We start from the raw sequence: 23737 nt of genomic DNA, 5'->3' as shown, positions 1-23737 counted from the left end.
ATTCTTTCTTCTGCCAACTCCTATCTGCTATTGAGCAAATCTAGTGAATTGTTCATTTATCGTACTTTTAAACTCCAGAATTTCGGTATGGTTCTTTTTAGGTAATTTCTAAGTTTATGGATATTCCCTTTGGTAAGATACCGTTCTCATACCTTCCTTTAATTCTTCAGATGCGGTTTCATTTAGTTCTTTGAACGTATTTATAATAGCTCAAAGTCTGTGTCTACGAAGTCCCTATCTGGGCTCCCACAGGGACATTTTTCTCTTGGCTGGTTTTTGCTTTTTCGTACCCACTGCCACCACCGCCACCCCCCCCCCCCCCCGTGTGTAGGGCACACTTTCCCGTTTGTTACGTCTCACTTTTTCATTAAAAACTGGTCATTTTAGATAATATATTTTAACAACTGTGGTACTAGAATCCTCCACACTGCTCCAAGATATTTTATCACTGGTGGTGGTGGGGTCCTTTTCTCGGGTGCTGCTCGTTCGGCACTTTGATGAACTAATTCTGTAGGTTCTATAGTCCCTGTAGTGTGTGGCCACGGAGTTTTCCGCCAGATTTTAAGTTCTTGCTTTCATTTTTAAGCCTGGCTGCCAAAGAGTCACACGTGTATCTGTCTAACTCAGTGGCCAGCCACTGGTTGGTCAGATTTCCTTAAATGCCTCGCCTGGGTGTCTCCACCCTTTGCCAAAGGCATCTTTGTGAGAACTCACACTCTCAGACTTCTGTCAGGGGATAACACGGCCCTAGTTTTCACTTCCTGCTTAGGCAGAGCCTCAAGGTCAGAGGGGAACCTCCGCTTTCCTAGGTCTTTCACAGACACGTGCACAGCCTTGCACATGGCACAGCCTTTTAGATGTCCAGGAATATGACGGGAGTTTTTCAGAGTTCCCTACAGTTGGCTAATTCTCCCAGATTTCCTTCTGAATTCCTGGCCAGGCTCTGGTTTGCCTCCACGGAAAGAAAAGCCTTAAGCGGTGGAGACACTGCCAACATTTGCTGTTGCTGTGGCAAAGCCCTAGGGGCTTTCTCTCCCCCCCCCACCCCCCACCCCCCCCAACCGAGCAGAGCTCTGAGTCAAATCGAATAGCCAACCACTCTCTGGGAATAGACTTTTCCCAGGGAGCCGCAAGTTTGGACAAAATATGAACCGCGCTCTGGGGAAGGTGCTTTTAATGGGTCTCCAGGAGTGGCCAGATCTCTGCGTCGTGTGCAACGCTGCCTGCTTCTGCTCAGCTGCCAGGCTGGGGAAGGAGGAGAGACGGAAGGAAGCACGAGTTAAAACGTCACGGACCCCGGTGTCCTCCCAGGTTTCAGGATTCTTCTCTCGGACGGAGGATCTGCGGTGCCTTCGCTGGCTGCGGTTAACTGCCAGAATTCTGAAGGAGTTCACTTGGGCTGTTTTTGCTGTCGTAGCAAAACAGTTGTTTTGCTGTTGTTTTGTTTTGCTCTGTCGTAGACAGAGATCAAGTGCACGGAGGGCCTCACTCCGACCAATGTGGAAGCCAATCAACTCTGTGATATTTTAAATCTAGTTTCGCGTAGTTTTTAAGACAAAAAAGCATTTTAACCAAAACAAATTGTTTAAAAAATTATACCTTTTTAGGTCACCAATTCTTTATCTGGTGGAAACTTAAGAAAAAAAAAAATCTATATTACAACAAACAGAAGAGAAGAGAAACTGATCTGAGAGGGATTAAACTGCACAGACAATATCTCGCCGTACTGCATCTTTCCTGTTTAGTAACACATGCAAGGACTGAAAATAAAGACGGTCCCTGGTCTTATCCTCTCTTGGCCCCAAAGGCCTCCCAGGTCCTTTTTGGAGAACAGGAACAAGTTCACGTGAGGAAGAAAAAGGCTACTCCGTCTGGTCCTACTTGGCCGACCCAGGCCAATTCCAATTCAGTTCCGACAGGGATAAAAAGAGCCACAGGGAGTGGGAGGGAGCAGGAAACGCAGCAGAGAAGAGAAACCAGGGACCTGCACACAGGAAGGGACCTTATCTCCTGAGGTTTCTCTGGAGAACCTCCGCACAGAAAAATCACGCTTACCTCAGAATCACCCAAGTATCAGCCAGACCCGTGTAGTCAGGACACAGCAAGACGAGCTTCTTGAAAGGAAGAGTGATTCATTCCTATTATCTCCCTTTAACACGGCCTGATATTGGCAAGCCAGGGAAAGTCCAAAACCATCAAAACAGGCCCCAAAAAAGTAAACACCCTTTAGCAAAAACTTTTATTTTCAAAACCATTTTCCTATTTTTCCTTAGCTCTTCTTTCAGATTTTATTTCTAAGTAACCTCTACACTCAGCGTGGGCTCAAACTTGCAACCCCAAGATCAAGAGTCATATACGCCCTACCCACTGAGCCAGGTGATCCTTCTTTTGTCCTTCTAACTGCTGTTTAATCAACTATCCCAAAACATACCGCTCAAAACAAACAAACAAACAAACAAGACATTTTATTTGCTCCTAATTCTGCAATCTGGGTTGGGCTCGGCGAGGCAGCTCTCCAGCTAATCGTGCCAGCGATCCCTTGCACGACTGCTTTCCACCGACGGGTGGGAACAGGGCTCGGCCAGAATACCAGCACGACTAGACTTCTCTCTCCATGTCGTCTCGGGGCCTCTCTCCCCCCACGTGGCCTCTTTTGCACACAGTCTCTCCAGGAAGGTAACCAAGAATCTTCCATGATGGTTCAGGCGCCCCAAAAAACCCAAAAACAAAAGCTACCTGGCCTTCTTAAGGCTTATGTCCAGACCCGGAAAAGCTTTCATTCTGTCACATTCTATTGGTCAAAGCAAGCTACCGGTTCAGCCCAGGCTGAAAGGAAAAGGACTTCCCAAGCGTGGGAATACCCAGAGGCGTGGTTCACCGTAACCGCCATCGACCCAACAGACACTGGAAACGTTTCGGCCACTTCCAGGCGGCTGGAACAGGAGCGGCCACAGAAACTAGAAAATGGCGAAGCTAAATGAAGGCTGGGCAGTTAGAGTCCATTCTCTGTTCCTCCCCACACTGAGGGTCAATCTGGGTTCACTGAGAATCTTAATTACGGGTAGGAGGGAAACAGAAACCTAATTAATCACTTACAAGCCACACAACCTGGGACAACTCAACCATTCTCTCACAGCCTCAGCTCCTCAAGTGTAAAATGAAAAATTACACGGGCCCCGCCCATCCTACAGTAAGACTAGAGAGGACAAATAAGACAAGAAATGAGGAGGGACGTCAAAAACCAGAATGTCATATGACAGGATCCTATGTATTGTCAACCCAGCTAGGCTCCATTCTGTTAATAAAATTATAATAATCACAGTTAATTACCCCATATGCCAAACCACCACCACAGCAATGATACAACACGTCATAATGGGCTAAAATTAGGTCATATTGTGTTACTTATAAAGAGTAACAACACTCATACTGACTGTGGTTTATTGTTATCTAATTACACGTCAGGTGCTGTTAGGTGAACTATGACCCTTAAAATAACAACAAGGTAGGTTATTATTCCCCTTTTACAAATAAACAAAAGCCCATGGTCACCCAACTAGCACGTGAAAAATCTATTATAAATCTTTAAAGTATAATAGGCACATGATATATACCTGCTGTCTAAATTAAAAACAAAGCTAGGGCTATCTGGCTTTCAAGTAAGTCTTTCAACTACATCAAAGTATCTCCCTCTCACAATCTCTGTTTTTACATTCAGCTACTGAAATTGTAATCACAGCAAACATATCTAATTAACAGAAAAAACTGATCATCTTCCTCATCTGCAACGTGGCTTCCCATCTGAAAAGTAGCTTCATTTTTTTAAAGCTCTAATCTTCAATCCATCTACTGAGACATTATGAGTAATAATGGCCTTATTATAATGTGGGAGTACCAAATGGGAAAAAAAGTGACACATTTACATACCAAAATGTCTCGAAAACAAACCCCACCAAAACAGCAAATGTTTTTAAATGGCAAAATATGTACAGTATGACCAATAAAGATCTATATTCTTATACTTATGAAAAGACCTTGAAATTTAAAAGAGGAAGGAAAGACAATGCCCGGCAGGAAAATGGGCTAACAATACAAATGAGCCATCAACAAAAGATCTGACTAGCAAATATACTTAAAAAAAGGTTTTTTTTGTCATTAGTTATCAAAGGAATGCAAATCCAAGGGAGACATTTTTCAACTACAGGATTGACAAAAATACAAAAAAAATTACAGAGATTAATCATCGTGTAGAGAGCATGCAAAGAAACAAAACATTAAAACACTATTCTTAAAAAAACAAAACAACAACACTCTTCTTGAGAGTATACAATGGCATGAGCTTTCTAGAGAGCAAGCTGGTGGTTCAAAAACCATTCAATATGCACCCAGCCTTTTGCCCAGCAGTTCCATCCCTCACAACTCATATAAAGGAATTAACTGGATGTTGCACAAAGATGTATATACAACAATTCATCGTAGCACCAAACCATAGGGTACCACCTCAACGACTAGAGAACCGCTTAACTAAATCGATAACATTCTTTTTTTTTTTTTAATTTTTTTTTTTTACATTTATTTTTGAGAAACAGAGTGAGACGAAGCGTGAACGGGGGAGGGGCAGAGAGAGTAGGAGACACAGAATCTGAAGCAGGCTTCAGGCTCTGAGCAAGTGGTCAGCACAGAGCTTGATGCGGGGCTCGAACCCACGAACTGTGAAATCACGACCTGAGCCGAAGTCGGACGCTCAACCGACTGAGCCACCCAGGCGCCCCTAAATCGGTAACATTCATACAACGGCACCAACATGTTATTTACCACGAAAAAAATGTTGATAGGAGTGTCCAAGTTAAAAAAACAAACTGTAGGACCCAATTTTTGAGAGGAGGAGCACATGTTTTTGTGTGTGAAGGGAGAGAGGGCACGCACATGTGTGAGAAGTACGCCCAAGAATGCCAGATGCACTCGCTAAGAGACAAATCCTGAGAAGACAGAACAGTAATCTTGTGAGCACGTGGGATGTCACCTTTGAACAGAATGGTGATTCTTTTTTCGTTTCCTCTTTGTACCTTTCCGTATTTTCTGAATGTTTTACATTAAGCATGTATAATTTTTATAGCCACAACACAATAAAATAATTTTCATTTCAAATAATCTCAACTATCATTAGCTTGAGGTTCTGTTAACTTTCAACCATTATTACTTTTACGATAAAATACTGATTAAAAAGCAGTTGATGTGGATACTGAATGAAAATTTCCACGTATTCCTCTTTCAAATGACAAATGAAGGCTCGTAAAGCCTTCATAGGACTGCTTCCACTCGCAAATTATTTAGAATTTGTAATTTCTTTTAAAACGTCACTTAGGGCGCCTGGGTGGCGCAGTCGGTTAAGCGTCCACTTCAGCCAGGTCATGATCTCGCGGTCCGTGGGTTCGAGCCCCGCGTCAGGCTCTGGGCTGATGGCTCAGAGCCTGGAGCCTGTTTCCGATTCTGTGTCTCCCTCTCTCTCTGCCCCTCCCCCGTTCATGCTCTGTCTCTCTCTGTCCCCAAAAAAATAAATAAACATTGGAAACAAAAAATTAAAAAAAAACAAAAAACGTCACTTAAAAGAGAAAAGTGGAGCGGCAATGAAGCAAGCATAAGTGTACTGCATTACGTGTCTGATAAATAACTTGCATATGTGAAGTCCTGGGCTGATTTGATTCTACAGTTCAAAGAAGAACACCATCGCTTGGTATATTAACTTGGGAGCTTAATACCTTATCCTCATTATTTACACAGTATAATGAGAGGTCTCAATTAGCCATGGCTAAGATTATCCACAACTAATCTTGCCTCTCAGGTCAGCCCTTGTGCCCAAGTGGAAGCAGTGTAGTTATTTGCTTTGTAGATTTCTGTTCTGTTTACTTTGCATGAAGCCAGGATTCTAGAAAAAAAGAAATGCTTAAGATCGATTCTTCGACTTGGACAGTAGACGGGCAAGTGGCCAGCCGCTATCCTCAGGGCTGAGAGTCTGAGTACCATCCAGATATACCACCCTGTCCTCCACCAGGGAACTTAGGAAACTCTGGGGGCCATTTTGGTTGTCACATGACTGGGGTGGGGGAGAGGTTCTAATGCCATTTTGGCCCACGGATGCCAAAACATGCTGCAACACAGGGTACCCCACCAAGAACTGTCCCGTTGACAAGGACAACAGTGTCCCTGTTGAGGGACCAATGATTTTCTTGTGCAATGTTATATTTCTAGTCTACTACACAGCAGGCATTAAATAATTATTTGTCGAATACAGCTAAAACAAGCAATTGCCAGCACTGAGATACAAATAACATAAAATAACGAGGAATGACAATGGAGAAGCCAGACCCACTGTGACCTGAGTCAGACTTTGGTGGCTAGGATCCATTACACTCAGGGAAATTCTACGATGAGACACGTCTGTACCCAAAACATGCAGAAAAAAGCCTAACAGGCCACACCCAAATACAGACGATACGAGGATTATCTTCCACCATAGATAGCCAGATATAGGTCTTCCTCTGTGAACAAAGATCAGCAATTCTGTCAACTCAAGACACACACACACGGGTGCCAACCGAGCTCAATCTTGCCTTGGCAAGCGGACGGCAAAAAGCATGTGGCTTCAGAGTAAGACTGTGGCCTTTAACTGTGGTTTTGCCACGCATTACCTGAGCAGTTTCCTTCACATCTTCGAAGGTCAGCCTTCTCATCTATAAAGTGGCATACTAAGGGGCGCCTGGGTGGCTCAGCTGGTTAAGCGTCCGACTTCGGCTCAGGTCATGATCTCACGATTCATGGGTTCGGGCCCCGCATCGGGCTCTGCAGTGACAGCCCAGAGCCTGGAGCCTGCTTTGGATTCTGTGTTTCCCTCTCTCTCTGCCCTTCTCCAGCTTGCATTCTGTCTGTCTCTCTCTCAGAAATAAACATTAAAAAAAAATTTACAAAGTGGCATGAAGAAACGGGTTCACAACCCCCCATGCTAAGCCCCTGGGCCAGATAGGTCACATGACTCGGAATCTTTTTTGTAGCTTTGGAAAGTAGTATCATATACATGTAACACCCCAGGTGTGTCTAGGGCAGCAACATATAATCATACACATTAATGTTTCCGCCGCTAAAAAGATGAATGTCCCATTTGTGGGATAAATAAAGACCCTTAAGGAGCCTTATCTCATTCAGCTCAGGTTCTGCAGCTAAATTAGCTTTCCCACAAACTTAGGGAACTGGTGATTTTCAGAGCCTGTGGAAATCCAGAAGTGCGTATTAGGGATCACGGATCTGTAGTACCTACTTCCCTCGAAGAGATAACATGAGGATTAAGTTATTATACACAGAAGTTACTTACCCCAGTGCCTGACATACAGGTAGCACTTCGTATTGGTCATTGCTCTAAAATGTTAACTAGTTACTAAATGAGATACCAGGTGATGCCAGGTGGCTTAAGGGATTCGGCTGACTTGTGTTAGCTGGGGGCCGGGCTGGGCAGGGGAGGGGGGGGTGATGCAGGGGTAAGTACAGGTCAGGAGGTAACCGAAGACAATTACGCTAATTAAAATAAAACTAAATGACAATTTACTGCTCCTAAATTGCAAGAAAATAATGCATCTGTAATAACACTGACCTCTTAAGTAAACATGTACTTCCTTTTGAGAAAAGGCAGTTTCTCCAGGAGGTAAGATCTGAAGAGACTTAATAATTTCTGCTTCACATGTGGTTTCCTACTTGCAACTCTAAACAGCGTTCTTCCTATAAGCGGGTCTGATAATGAAGATTTTGCTTCAGGCAGGGCCAAAAAAACCCCGGTTTCTCCTTAGCGTAAAAGATTAAAATTAAAAAAGCAGTGAAGTTCTTATCGGGCATGGCAGGATTACAGCAAAATTTGAGAAGTTAAATGGTAAGTGCAAGAAGTATGTTAAACCCACCTCCCAAACGAGGGAAGTTCAGTTTACCCCCTTCTCCCCTCCCTGTTCTATTGGTTTTCCTGATCCACACTCCTAGAGACGTAAGAGTCAACGGAGAGAATGAAGGGAACTATCACTTGTTAAGCACCGCTTGGTGCCACGTATCGGTGATTTATTTTCACAATTACAAGGCGACCGTCACTCTCCTCATATTAATAAGAATATTGAATTGCTAGGTGGGTAAACCATGATTCAAACTCAAGTGAGGCGAACTCAAAACCCCACAGGCTACTTGGGACTAGACCCCCCTCCCCCTTACCAAAGGAGCCAGCGGCATCCTCACTTTCTTGACTCTTGCCTTCCTTTGTATTCTTTACCAGATATTTTCAAAGTGCACGCGATAATGTGGGACTTATATGATCTCTCAGAGTAAAGACATTGTCGTTCTTTCTGTGATCCCAAATTGAAAATGTACTTACGATTTGATCTTGTCTCTCAAACACTAAGGGGAATCTCCATAAATTTCAGGCACTGTCTTTAGTGTTAAGAGCATATTTACATACGTATTGCATTGTTCCAATCAGCAGCATAATTATAATCAAAGAACCTCCAGCTTGGTAGAGGTTTTAAGGATAAAACATAGATTTAGTTGAATCGCCGTTCGGGTCATAAAGATTTTTATGGGGTACGACCTCCCAAATACCCTTCTATTGCCACGTTAGAGTTTAATGATCTTTTCAAGAGGGTCTTCTTTATGACAAATTAGAATCACCCTTTCTAGAATTTCAGCTCATTCTACTCAGGTCTGACTTCCAAGGAGACGACTTAAGGCACTAACATACCTGTGATTTTACTTTTAGCTGAAAGTTTGCAGCACAAATTAAAAAGTACAAATACATTTCAAGACAGATTTCAAGGTCTTTCTCCCCCTTCTTCCCGTAAACTAAACAAGTGACTTCGGTGACTCGAACCTTTCCTCCTTCCTGTCAATGCCCATTCATGCTGCCCTTTCCAGTATCTCTCCAATTGTTCTGCGTCCCTAATGAGCTTTGGGGAAAATAATGGAACATTATTAAAGTGTTCAGTTTAGTAAACTAAGAGCTCAATGACTTCAGCCTTAAAAAAAAATACTCCAGAGTCATGCTCATTTTTAAAAGTACAAAACTGTTGACCTATTTTCAATTTGTGGAATGCTATGATTTGAGTCTAAACAATTAGTCTCATCTTGAATTTGTGTGATTGACTTTTAACCGTTATTAAATTTCATGACGTCTTGGGTGGACCACTGAGGGGATTTATTTTTTATTTGCAGATAGGTAATTGCATAGGCTGTTACAGTAAGGTTTAAATGCATACTTGAGGAAGATGGAAACGTATTTGGAATCTATTATTGTCAAAGACTCTAGAATGCTATATGATGAAGGAACCGTGCTTTGATACTGTTAACACTGTTACTACTATAAATGCTACTATACCCTAGAATTTTCAAGGCTCTATACACACACAGTAACTAATGGAAACCACTTGTAAGAGCCATTGTTCTTAACTGCCAGACTTGGGATTATGGAATACGTTCAATATTTTAAATTGTATAAAAACTGATAACGCTTATCACTGTCACTTTATGGACAAGATATAATTAATACGGACAGTCTGCATTTGAGTTTTTAATAAATTTTCCTATTTTTGAAACTATCCTATTCTATTTTTTTTAATGTTTATTTTTGAGAGAGAGTGCACGCGAGTATGGTAGGGGCGGAGGGAGTGGGACAGAGGATCCCAAGCGGGCCCTGCACTGACAGCAGTAAAAGCATGAAGCAGGGCTCAGACCCACAAACCGTGAGATCATGACCTGGTCTGAAGTTGGACGCTCAACCGACTGGGCCACCCAGGCGCCCCCAAAACTATCCTACTATTTTAAAACCAATTCTCATTGGCCCTGGTAAAAAGTGTATCCTGTGTGCTATGTTAATTCAGTAAGTACTGGTGGAGGAGAAACAGAAGTAAAGAAAAATGCCAAGAGGCTAATCTGTGTTTCTATCTCCACAATGCCAGTAGGAAAAGAGGTATGTAACCTCGATCCACGAGAGGCACAGTTCGTGGTTCTAATTTACAGTCCTTGCACAGAGGGAACCAGTGCAGAGCAGTAGCTGTAAAGCCCGATCTTCTAATGAACCTGCCTTTCAGGCCACCACCATTCCCAAGCATGGCTCCTGAAGAACTTTTTGACCAGAAAATATAATGTGAAAATTACTAACACAGTGGATAACAATAGAAGAAGAGTCACAAGATCTGGGTTCAAATTCCAGATTGTCTATCTACTAGCTCTGGAACCTTCAAAGGTGTTTCTTAACCTCTATAAATCTTAGTTTCCACACCCATAGCAAGGAGACACCCCCACCCCATACAATGGACAAGTTGAGATAAATTAAATAAGATGCTGACCACACAAAACAAGTTTGTAAGGTGTGATCTGCTAAGTAAAGCATATATTATATACTATATATAATTATTACATATACTATATTATATTATTATACGACATATATTATAATTACTGTCTTACAAGCTATGTTATAATATAAAAACAAACATTTTTCCTTCCTACCACTCCCCTTCCCAAGACAATTTCCTTATTTCACATACAACAAAGACACTCAGCATTATCTGAGTGAAAGAAGGTCCAAAAATTGGATTCAAAGGAAAGAAGTGGGACGAACAGACACATTAAGAATTGTTCTCCACTGCTTCTCAGGATAACTCAAGGTAAGTTCATCTCCCACTACCTTGCCCAAGGGAAGGACTCCACCCACACACCTAGTGGTTACTTTAAATGTCCTCTAAGCTGTTTTTAACAAACACTATCTGTAAACACTTTTAGTAGCAGTATGCTATGGAAACCCGTTCTCCAGACCCAGGCTAGCTTTTGCAATTGGTAGGTGTGAGATCAACGTTCCGATCAGATGTACTCAATCATGAACGTCAAGTAATAGGCAAAAAATGTATCATATTCACGTGTTTCCTACAGACAACTCACACAGTTTGAGAAAGATGATAAAGTTGTAAGACTTCCTAGAGAAGCTATTTCAGAGTTGGTACTCTCTCAAACATACTATCTGTGTAAAGATTACAATAGCTCTTAAATTATAATTCCTATACATAAATGCGTGGTTTTTTGCTACAGATCATGTTACTAAGGTCTTAGACACAAACTATTCAGTGTCTCTTTCTTGCAGCCTTATATCCATAAATAAAATATTGGAAAGTATATAGGAAAATTTCTGGTGCACCCTGTGGAAAACTTTTATAAACGCACAGGTTTGAGATGAAGGATAGAGCTCCAGCTTATTTTTCTTGAATCTTGGTTAAGTCTCTTAACCAGTAGATTGTGTGATTATCTTCCCACAGAAGCTGAATATTGAAGAAATGCTAAAATAGCAATGTTTTATCATACTGAATGGGCTGGCAATTACATTTCAACTATGTGGAAAAGTAAGGAAGTAACTTGGGTGCACACGTAACCTCAAAGACCAACAATGAGGCACAGCTCTACGCCTATCCCTCTGGTGCCCCCCCCCCCCCCCCACTCACCTGACCCCTACCCCTGCTCCTTGCTCCTTTCTGAACACCAATGGAAGGCCTCTCTTTCAAGTGCTGTTGTACTGGAAGCAGAAGTCCCCACACCAAACTGCTGCGCCTTCCGGCATAACTAGCCCATTATTGAGTAGGAGAATTATGACATCAGCAGCATGTTAGCCAATTACTCTACCAAATAGTTCACGTCCACTGACCCACCTGCCGCCATGTCACGGGCTAGATCTCGTAAGAATAGCTGCTATAGTTTACTCTCTTTAATTTGAATTTACTGTGACACGGGCTTCACGTTTGACAATCTGTGAAACAACAATAGAAATGCATGTGGCATTCAGTTGCATTTTAGTTGACTGTCATTTTGGAATGCCACACCTAGACATCACGCAGGGCGACACGTGGGTACAAAAGGTGGGAAAAGACTAACTCAACAGTCTCATATTTACGCTCTCAGTAAAGCACCCTGAGCAGCCCCCAGAATTTCACATTACAGGGGCTCTGATGGTCTTTCTTACAATGTCTTACACATTTTCAGTGCAGGATGCCTTTAATCCTACTTAGGGCATGTTGGGGAGACAGGCGGGAGGGAGGGTTTCTCCTGTGGTTTCCAGAGCCCCACAGAAAGCTAAGCTATCCAAAACACTTAAAAATAACTATAACCAGGGGCACCTGGCTGGCTCAGGCAGTAGAGCCTGCAACTCTTGATTTCCGGATCGTGAGTTCAAGCCCCATGTTGGGCACAGAGCTCACTACAAAAATAAAAAATTAAGATACGAAATAACTTTAACCACATAACGATGTGAGGAAGAATTTAACACTATCATGTCTTAAACACATGCAAGCTGTGAAAGAAAATAAAGTTCCTCACGATGTTAACCGTTGCCAACTATCAAGAGAGAAAAAGACTTGGGGCGCCTGGGTGGCACAGTCGGTTAAGCGTCCGACTTCAGCCAGGTCACGATCTCGCGGTCCGTGAGTTCCAGCCCCGCGTCGGGCTCTGGGCTGATGGCTCAGAGCCTGGAGCCTGTTTCCGATTCTGTGTCTCCCTCTCTCTCTGCCTCTCCCCCGTTCATGCTCTGTCTCTCTCTGTCCCAAAAATAAATAAACGTTGAAAAAAAAATTTAAAAAAAAAAAACAGAGAGAAAAAGACCTATCTCAAAATCTTATATATAAAAATAGCTCTCAAAAAATTTCGTATATGAGACCCTATATTAGATACATTACAATACTCTGCTTTGTGTACCTATAGTGCATACTTTATAGAGAACATGTGATCAATTACCTCATATTCTTTCCATGAGCCAAACTCAATGTATTCTCTACCATAAAATGCCAGAATGACCAAGTGGCCTAAAATATTAAAAGCAAAGAGAATCAGGTTAACATTAAAAATGAACTCTTTGGGGCGCCTGGGTGGCGCAGTCGGTTAAGCGTCCGACTTCAGCCAGGTCACGATCTCGCGGTCCATGAGTTCGAGCCCCGCGTCAGGCTCTGGGCTGACGGCTCGGAGCCTGGAGCCTGTTTCCGATTCTGTGTCTCCCTCTCTCTCTCTGCCCCTCCCCCATTCATGCTCTGTCTCTCTCTGTCACAAATAAATAAATAAACGTTGAAAAAAAATTTTTAAAAAAATGAACTCTTTGACGTACACAAGCTATGTGGTTGTTTCATATTACTGAATCTGTGGATAAATATTAATTGCCATATAACTGAATTATTTTCAAAGCATCTCTTTGCATGACTGCCTCTCTGTTTAGGTTTCCTATGTAGTCGAAAAAGAAATTCTTTTGACTTGACAGGGAAGGAGAGACAACTTCTGTCAAAGAATAAACATATTACTCTAATAATCAAGAAAATATAAGTGAGGAAAAATAATGGAGAGAAGGATTCTTTGAAAGAATCTGCTCTTCTAAATTGTGAAGACAAGAGACCAAACAATTTGAGACATCAGCCTGCCACTCACACTTTGTCTCTCTCTCTCAAAAATAAACATTAAAAACATTTTTTAAAAATTTTAGTAATAATAATTAAATAAGATTTGTTTCTTAAAAATAAACAAGCAGGGGCGCCTGGGTGGCGCAGTCGGTTAAGCGTCCGACTTCAGCCAGGTCACGATCTCGCGGTCCGTGAGTTCGAGCCCCGCGTCGGGCTCTGGGCTGATGGCTCAGAGCCTGGAGCCTGTTTCTGATTCTGTGTCTCCCTCTCTCTCTGCCCCTCCCCCGTTCATGCTCTGTCTCTCTCTGTCCCAAAAATAAATAAACGTTGAAAAAAAAAATTTAAAAAAAAAAAATAAAATAAAATAAACAAGCAAAAACAATACATAAGCAGATCAGAAAGCTACAAAAATTAATAAGAAATGCATGATTATTCAGTCTTATGAAAATTTTAAAAAGAAATCTTCGGTTCAGCAGAGAACAAGCAAGATCGCTTTTATACTAATGATTTTTATTTGCTAATAAATTTTAGCAATACAAACATGTACTTAAGTGTATTTGCTTATTATATACGTTCATGCTTTTTTTTGCCCTAAATTTGACCCATGGGATCAGAGATCAACTTAGTACAGAATATATCTGATCACTTAGTCACTATAAACAGCATCAGAGCTACCTGGGGCGATCTAGTTTTGTTTGTTTTCTTTTTTTCTTTGAGGGTAAAGATGACTTTAAGTGACAGTTACCATAAATTTTTATGTGGGCCCATTAAACTTAGAAAAATAACACAGAAAACAGGCACAGCTGAGTCTATATGAACAGGCAACAGTCTAAATACACATATTTGGGGTTACTTGAACGAGACAAGGATCACTAAAATAATCACAGGTGTTTGCTGTGTATTTAGTCGATGACGAGTCAGATACAGCCAAAGTGCAATCATCTACACTAATTAACACACCAGAGTTCTCAAAAAGAACTTGGCAATTTTAACGCTTTTATCAGACTTTCCTGTTACTTTATCGTCATTATGAAATACAGAATATTTTCTGTACTGTATAGTTATCGTCAACTAAGTGACTAGACCATACTTTGAAACAACTTTGAACAAAAGAACTAGTCCTGTTACACAGCCACAATTAGATGTTTCTAAGATAACTCTCCCAGCTCCTTCAAGTTTTTTTTTTCTCCAACCACCCTCCCTCATACCTAACTTTTTCGTTGGCTAATCTACAGTTAATCAGTGTCCTCTACCCTCCTCCAAACAGGTTACAAGCATAACGTCCGGCCTGAACACCTTTCACCACCCCATCTGATACGAACACCACTGCGCAGAATCTCTTCATTTCTGGAACGGTCTCAGGTTCCTTGACCACCATCACAGTTCACTGATGGTGCAAATTTGTGTTTGCCACGGGTCATTTTAAACTTAAAATCCAATTCGTTTCTTAAAAGCTGTTCTCATATAACGTTATTCAATTATTCGCTTAAGAAAGAATGGCAACTACACTAGGTCCCACCCGTACCAGTATTAGATGTGCACGGTCCCCACACACAACTAGCTCGCACACTACCACGCCAAGCACAGCAAAACGCTTCCTCCCTCAAAGCTCTTACACTGGCCCCGCAAGAACTTATTTTCCTTCTTTATTCTATAATGCCTTTCTTCGCACACCACTGGCGCAGCTTTGCAAGTATCTTCATCTTGCCCTTCAACACTTACTGAGTCGCAACCATGAACTTGGTAAGGTACTAGAAGCTGATCTGGTGCCACAGGATACAACGGTGCGCAAAACACTTACTCGGCATTCAGGGCCCTCCTCATCTGTCCTAACTTTCTCAGTGGCTTTATAACTCTCGTGCAACCCAGTGATCTTTCACCTTTGACACTCTCATTTTCTCATACCCCACAACTCATCAGTAAGCACATCCCGCTAATCTCATTCACGCTGGATAACTACCCAGGCAAAAGGGGCCACTTCCCTGGGATCTTCCCCATAAAATGAGACATCTGCCCAGCCCAGGGCCATGCTCTCTGACTCCTCTGGACTCTGCCTTGGCAAATTTCCAGGAGTTGGATCTCCTCGCAGAGCCCTGGACTATCGGCCCCAGGGCAGATGGAGAGGCGGGCGTACCCACCTCCAGACCCAGGAGGTAGTCAATACATAGCTTGCAAGGAATAGGGCACGTGGACACGTTACAGCCAAGAGCCTAGGAGACGGGGAGGAGGAGGCAGACTGCAGGACAGGGACAAGGTGACAGGCGGCCAGTCCTCCCTTTGCCACTATATTCTAGAACAGAACCAAAAAATCTGAGAATTCTTTTTTTAATTTTTTAATGTTTATTTTTGAGATAGAGAGAGACAGAGCATGAGTGGGGGAAGGGCAGAGAGCAAGAGGGAGACATAGAATCTGAAGCAGGCTCCAGGCTCCTAGCTGTCAGCACAGAGCCCGACACGGGGCTCGAACTCACAAACCGCCAGATCATGACCTGAGCTGAAGGCGAACACTTAACCGACTAAGCCATCCAGGCACCCCTGAGACTTCTTTAATTTTTAATGTTTACTTATCTTTGAGACAGAGAGAGACAGAGACAGAGTGCGAGCAGGGAAGGGGCAGCGAGGGAGGGAGACACAGAATCCAAAGCAGGCTCCAGGTTCCCAGCTGCCAACACAGAGCGGGATGCAGGGCTCGAACTCCTGAACCGTGAGGTCATGACCTGAGCCAAAGTCAGACGCTCAACTGACTGAGCCTCCCAGGCACCCCAAAAAACCGAGAATTCTAAATGGTCATCTGTCACCTTATAAAGTTGTATCGGTCAAAGTATGAGGTAAGAGCATATTTTACCTAACAGCGGATCCGCCGCATTTAAGTATGTAGAAACACAATGAGTGAGCTTCCATTTGTATTCTTATGCCCACAAGGGTTAGGGCTGGGCCTGGTTTCCACCTCTCATTTCCAGTAACGGGTCTCCAGCTCCAATCTTCATTATAACGCATCAAACAAGGATTATTATGCCAGTAGAGCGGAGGTAGTAACAGTAAAAGGAGCCATGAACAGTATCTCTCACTGAAAGTCCTGGCACTGTACTGGCATCTAATCGGTACTCAACTCGTCCACGCTCTTCTGTGTTACTCACAACCCCACTGGCTATTCTATCTGCATAGTTTTACATTTTTATCCATGAACTGAAAGTCACAGAGCAGCAGCAGGATTCTAACCAACGTCTTTCGGAATTAAAAGGCCAGGTTCTTCACTCTACCTACTTCCTTTCGGATGATCAAGAGAAGTTTACCTTGCTTGACTCGCTCCCTGCTCATCCACACACATCTGCCAGATTAATCTCCCTAAAGCACCATGTTCACCTTCACGTTTGAGCCACGGTAAAAGTAAACGCTGGTTGGTGACGCCCTGTCCGGTGAAGTTCCAAATCCTTCGCCCGATTTTCCATTCCACTCCATCTGCTTCGTTATTTCCCAAGAAATTCTTCACACCAAGATAATGTGCCTCTACCTCTAGTACGTGCTGAACTCCTTCCTCATGGCAATACACCCATGCACCCTTCAAGATGCATCTCACCCTCCTTCCGGAAGACTTCTCTAAAATTATTCCAGACCAGAACCTTGTCTCCATTTTTCTGAGTCACCATAGTACTGATGGTCTCGAATCAGTCAACAGGTAACTAAGCTGTGTGCTTGTCACAGGGGGAACCACAAAGGACAGGGCTCTTTATAGACTTCAAATCGCTTCATGGAGTTATTCTCGTTGGAAGGCAGCATAGGAGAGACGGGTAAAGTGCCTCCAAAGGCAGAGCACCTGGCTAAAAATCTGCTTTGATCACACATTAGCGTGGACGTTGGTGTTAAGTTGCATAGTAAAGTAATTAAAACCAGTTCTTTTCTAGTAAGCAGACTTTTTGGTCCTGGAACCCACTTAGATCTTAAATTTTTTTTTGAGACCCCCAAAGGACTTTTGTTTCTGTGTGTTCTGTCTGGTGGGGCACTGATAAATGTCTGTCAGCTCCCCTTCCGACCCCTCAAAAGAGCCAGATTTGTAGCTTTTGCTCATTTCCATAGTGTAAATACTCCCAACATGACTCATTTCAAGCTAGCAATGTAACATCTGAATGTGGAATGCGGAGTTAAGAGGAGATGGGCAACGTTGACTCTCTCCAGCTAGTAACAATAAGCTTTGGTACGTCACCAGCTATGTCTATCCAGTCAGTATATTAGAAAATAAAGTAGAAAAGCAGTATTAATTTGAAAGTGACAATAAAACCATTACATCTTAACATAAACATATGTTTATGAAGTATACCTAAATTTTCCCAAAGAAAAAAACATTAATGAATTAATGAGAGCAGTGGCATTGTTTTCTGTTTTTATAAATTTCTTTTAACGTCTTGCTCAATAGAAGACAACTGGCTTCCCAGGGCACCTCTCCGACTTCGGGTCAGGTCATGATCTCATGGTTTGTGAGTTTGAGCCCTGCCTCAGGCTCTCTGCTGTCAACATGGAGCCCACTTCAGGTCCTCTGTCGTCCCCCACCCCCCACCATCTCTGCCCCTCCCCTGCTTACACTCTCTCTCTCTGAAAAATAAAAACATTAAAATAAAAAACTAAAAAACTAAACAAGAAGACGATTGGCTTCTCATGTAGACTTCTCTACTCAATCTGCCATCTGGGTTGAGTATATTAAGAAAATGCAGCCTCACATACACATGGTTTTAAGAGGAAGGACCTCCTGGGGTTGGTGACCCTAGGCGTCCTCTGTTCACATGTAGAGCAGCATTTATGTACAGTATACAGTTTGCATAAAACACGTTCATGTGAAAAGACCTTACCAATAGTGAGAGTTTAGACTAGTCTTGCAGTTTAGTTTTTCTCACCTAGCAATTATCTCCATATGAGTAATTCTAACTTGAGACTGTACTGAAAAGCAAGTGTATGCTATTCCATACGTATGTGTGTATATTTACATACACATGTATATAAATGTGTATGTACACATACTATAGCTCCCCAATTCAACAACTCAAAGCAGTAAGAATATCAAGGGGAAAAAAAAGATAACGTGAAAAAGAGCAAGTGAAAACTTCTTCATTTGTAGGAGAAAAACTTCTATGCAAATAGAGTATTTATGAAGCTAATGTATGAATCTTCACTGAGCTGGACATAATGTTCAATTAAACATAAAAGGTACAATTATGTTCTACATTTTTACAAGTGGACAATTGTACCTTACGTACAAGATAAGTCAGTTACATATTCGTGGATGTCAAAAAACCGGCTTCTGTCAGAACAGAATTGTATTTCATTTGGCTCTAAAATTTAAAACCTGAAGATGATCTCATGGCTCATGAGTTCGAGCCCTGTATCAGGTTCTGCACTGAGAGCATGGAGACTGCTCAGGATTCTCTCTCTCCCTCTCTGCCCCGTCTCTCAAAATAAATAGAACTTAAAAAAAAAAAAAAGAAAAAACAATATAAGCACGTAAATCATGCTCAGGAAAAAAAAAAAATTCATTGTTTTAAAATCACCAAACTAGCAGTAACAGCTGGTGGTTTTGTCTAAAAGACTGTAGCTGTGTAGGGATGCCTGGGTGGCTCAGTTGGTTAAGTGTCCAACTTCAGCTCAGGTCATGATCTCACGGTTCACGGGTTTGAGCCAGCATCGGGCTCTGTGCCGACAGCTCAGAGCCTGGAGCCTGCTTCAGATTCTGTGTCTCTGCAACTCTCGGCCCCTCCCGTGCTCACACTCTGTGTCTGTCTCTCAATAATAAATAAACGTTAAAAAAAAATAAAATAAAAAAAGACTGTAGCTGTGTAACCTTAAGTGCTATTTTCCCCTGCCTCTAAGTATCACAGTCGCTCAGTATTCTCCCTCTTAAAATATCAAGGCAACATTAAGCATTAAGCACGTTCTGTTCCGCCTCCTCTCCTTAAGCTAAGGCTGAAATTACCTTCTTCAAAGAATTGAAATAGGATAGCCATTGCCTAAACCAGTTTAATCCCACTAGCTACTTCAAACCATTATATTTCAAAGCCACTTCTATTCTTCTGAAAATACTATCTTCTCATTATATTAAATGCCTTACGGTCTCTTTAGCAACAACAGTATACGTGAAAACTTACACTCGATTTTATAAATCAATGGTGAGCACGTTGAACATTTTTTAGGGCTAGACCAAAAGGGAGTGATCAGGTGTTTATGGGACTCCACTGTTCCCTTACTTCTCAACAGAAGCTGATATTCATTTTCAGGTCTCCTAGATCAACAACGTCAAGTGTTAACACAAGCTTGGGCACTTGTGTCTGCTCTTACAGTCCTTTACACACAAGAAGAACTTGGGAGAGAGGCTTAAATGTTTACAGGATGTAAAGATCGCTGTACATATTTACCAAGATGAATAAACGTGCTCTGTTCTTTAAATTCTACCTTTTGTGCAGGGAATAAGTGTTTCATCTGTCCGGACGGACATACTGTTCCTATCAGTTGCTGCTCTTGCCACCTTTAAAGGTCACGTCCCCAGATCTGACTCTGTGAAAAGGGGTCGCTCCATAAAAAACCCTCTCTACTGACCAATACTGGAATGACTTAACAAAATACACGGCGCATCGTAGCTCTTTGAAAACAATTTTGTTTCTAATTATATCCAGTTCCACGTTACTATTTTCGGCAGCCACCCTCTTCTGCAAAACCTTCCTCATACCCTACCAGAGACTGAGCTACTGACCATCCACACTGGGATTGCGAATTCCAGATTGCCGTGCTAACTCAGCTCATTTTGTCTTCCGCTTTTTCATTACAACCCAACTGAATAGGCAATATCTCCATACTTACATTAAAAAATATGAGACCGGGGCGCCTGGGTGGCGCAGTCGGTCAAGCGTCCGACTTCAGCCAGGTCACGATCTAGCGGTCCATGAGTTCGAGCCCCGCGTCGGGCTCTGGGCTGACGGCTCAGAGCCTGGAGCCTGCTTCCGATTCTGTCTCCCTCTCTCTCTGCCCCTCCCCCATTCATGCTCTGTCTCTCTCTGTCCCGAAAATAAACAAACATTAAAAAAAAAAAATTAAAAAAAAAAAAAAAAGATTAGCTGGGGCAGGTGATCTTCCCACAAGCCAGCTTCACAACGAACCTGTGTGTGTGTCTTCAAGAGTGAGCTGTGAGCTCACACTCAAGAGACGGAACTACAGTGCATCAGCAGGCTTCCCAATGCAAAAGACAGGGACACAGTTACAAATGGTCAGACGGTGTAGCAGGCTCAACTACAATTCAGAATCACTGACAGGGCGGTTCTAGAAAGTGCTATGCGGTCGCTATGCAAAATACGGATGCCACAATGTCAAGTGGCAGTAAAATTTCAGAAATATCATGGAAGGTAACCACGGCCACATCGTGATTGTTTTCTCTAGAAAAACAAACAATTCCATCTTGTGAAAGTAATGCCTACATTCTCGTGTTAAACTCACTGGGACTCTACTGGCTTACTAAGGGGTAAAAAATATTAAAACTATTTCAGAAATTAGGGGCGCCTGGGTGGCTCAAGCTGCATAAGCGTCCAACTTTGGCTCAGGTCACGATCTCACAGTTCGTGGGTTCCAACCCCATGTTGGGCTCTGTACTGACAGCTCGGAGCCTGGAGCCTGCTTCGGATTCTGCCTCCTTCTCTCTCTCTGCCCCTCCCCACTCGTGCTCTGTCTCTCTCTCTCTCTCTCTCTCAAAAATAAACATAAACTAAAAAAGTTTTTGTAGCATTTCAGAAATTAATAATTGAGTGCTAAAACTTCCAAAAGTTTGGTTCTGCCTGCTAAAGGTAGTATTTACACTGGATTGGAATAATAATTCATCGGTTAGCAGAAAAAAGCCTCCAAGCTGATCCCTGGATCTCTGATGGCTCACAAGAAGATCCTCTCTACTGGGAAGCTAGTGCGAAGTCAGGTGGGGGCATTAAAATATCCTGATGGGAAAATGCCAATGCGGGTAGACTATTATAGAAATGCAAAAGAGCACGCCACACTCAACCACTGATAAACATCTCTACCTAAAGCAAATTTACTGTTTAAAAAAGAAATCGTTTGTGTACGACGTGCTTGGTTCCATGCCATGCGCTTGCCTAAGAGGTTGATTCTACCTTTAGCTGAAGCCGTGTATTTTCTCATCTGTTTAGGGCAGCTGTCAAGTAATGAGAGTAAGCGGTGCCATTTTAATAAGGAAGTCTTTTAATGAAATATAATAGGTCACAAATACCTAATTTCTGCTCTTTACTGTAATTGCCAGTCTTTACTCTAACTGCCACTTTAACAATCTTTTCCAAACGCTGCCACAAAAGATGAACAAATCAAGGGTATTAGCGTGTGTGTATATTTACAGCTTCTTGCTGTCAAAGGCTGCGTGGCCCCAGTCCCAACTCCAGCAAGCTGGATGAGGATCTGTTTCTTTTGATGGAGGCATCCTCTTCCAGGTTATGAACGCATCTGAATGAATCTCTTTTTCATGGCTACATAAGCAAGCGCACACTCAAGAAGGCACAGGAGAAATGCTGACAAAGTTATAGCACAGTATTACACCTTCAGGAATATCACAGACACTTTTCCCGTCACTGTGGGGGACTGTACATGTTGCCACTTCATTCTTCTTCGGTAAATCCTCTGCTCCGTCAGTTATTAATTCACAATTTCAAAAAACACTGTTTATGTATAGTTCAAATGGCGTCTTTGTAAGGTAAATTTTCGGTTCTCACGAGCATCAGGTTTATGTGCACGTGCACTTCAACTACAAACAAAACTCCGAGAGCTGGCTACAAAAATTAATACGGCGGATCTCAAAGAGAGAAAACACAACTCCGATTTTGATTTTTAAAAAGCATATTCGTTGTAACTGTTTTACCACGGCCCCATTTTAAGTTTATGGCTAAAGAGCCTTCAAGAACATAATTCCCTGGAAACTTCCTTACGTGATAATCCTTTCCTCTTTTTATGTTGAGCATCCTGTTTTTTTAACCAGTATCGTTCTGAATTTGGTAGCAGTCTTCCTACTTTAGTATCAGAAGCCCTGGGCACAAACGGTAGCAGTTTTATATGAAGTTTGCCCAGGTTTGAAAGGGGAGGCTTCCCGGAATCGGACTAGCTCACTGTGAAAAGAAAACCATGACAACTGTTTGCACCTCTCGCTTTATTATTACATCCGGCCTGGTCACTCTTAGAAATTCAGTCTATTATGGTTGCTAGGAGTCTGTTGCTGTGCAACGTAGAAGGGTATGCTGTGCTGTCAGGCTAAGGAGTGCTAATAAACCTGTATGTAGGCTTCCCTCTCGGAGTCTGACCAGTGTGCTTAACGGGCTTAACACTTTTCAAGAGTGACCGGCCCACAACTCAAGACACATCCTACTAAAAACAAGTCACACTGAGAGATTTCTCACAAAGGAACAAAACGCTAAACATACACAAATATTCAAAATGTATCCTCAGAATCCCTAACTAATTTGGTAAAACAAACAAAGAACAGATTATGATCTACATTTCAATTATACCACCTACTATCCCCAAGCTTTTATTTCCATATAGTCCCCTAAAAGGTTATAATGGACGTAAATGAACAGAGAAAGTTTCAGGGGGGATAAAAAAGCAGTACTAAGTACCTTCAACTTTGATTTAAAAGTATCTCGTACTTATATAAATTCCATTAATGGAAAAATAAACTAAACCTAGGAATCCAAAAGTACTTAAGTTAGCAAAAAAACTAAACAGCATTCTCCCCACATCCCCAGGGCCACAAAAAAAAAAAAAAATGAAAATAACAACAAAAAAAAAATCGAGAAAATGAAGAAATTCCAAATTTCATTTTATTATAAAAACAGAATTTTTTTCACTCCTTTGCTCAGTCATGACTTTATATTAATTCTAAACCTATCACAGGCATATTCTAGAACTTCAAAGATTAACAAATAAGTTATTCACAGAATTTCACTACAAATAGATGGCATTACTTGAATGTAAATGAGAAGAAAAAAGTCTATCAATAAAACACTGCTAACAAATTGTGTAAAAAGGAATTTGAGAAGTGGGCAGCGGGTAAGAGAGGACTTCTAGCTACTTGAAAAGAAGACATTTTTTGACTTTTATTTACTTATATTTGATGGGCCTTTTTCATAATAAAGTATTCGAAGACACAAATAGATGAAGCTGGTTTACCATAAAATACCAAAGACCATAAAGATAAATACAAATAACATAACTTTACAATAATCGTCTTAACTATAAAAATATTTCTAACATTTTCTAAGGATATTTTG

At 42.0% G+C, this 23737-nt stretch overlaps 1 protein-coding gene across 4 annotated transcripts in view; it reads right to left on the bottom strand.

The window, feature by feature from the left end:
* The window catches only part of RFX3 (regulatory factor X3), a 296558-nt gene that overhangs the window by 246511 nt on the left and 26310 nt on the right, over positions 1–23737 (bottom strand). The window contains exon 1 of one of the 4 annotated variants that reach the window (XM_043565457.1): positions 11514–12366. The exons of the other annotated variants lie outside the window; for them this stretch is intronic. The gene's annotated coding sequence lies outside the window, so the exon portion shown is untranslated. Of the gene's footprint in view, positions 1–11513; positions 12367–23737 lie in introns of those variants that run through there. 4 annotated transcript variants of the gene reach the window in all.

Source organism: Prionailurus bengalensis, chromosome D4 (genome assembly GCF_016509475.1).
Source record: "Prionailurus bengalensis isolate Pbe53 chromosome D4, Fcat_Pben_1.1_paternal_pri, whole genome shotgun sequence".
NCBI lineage: Eukaryota > Metazoa > Chordata > Mammalia > Carnivora > Felidae > Prionailurus > Prionailurus bengalensis.
Note: the sequence above shows the minus strand (reverse complement) of the source record. Positions and strands in the feature narration are given on the sequence as shown.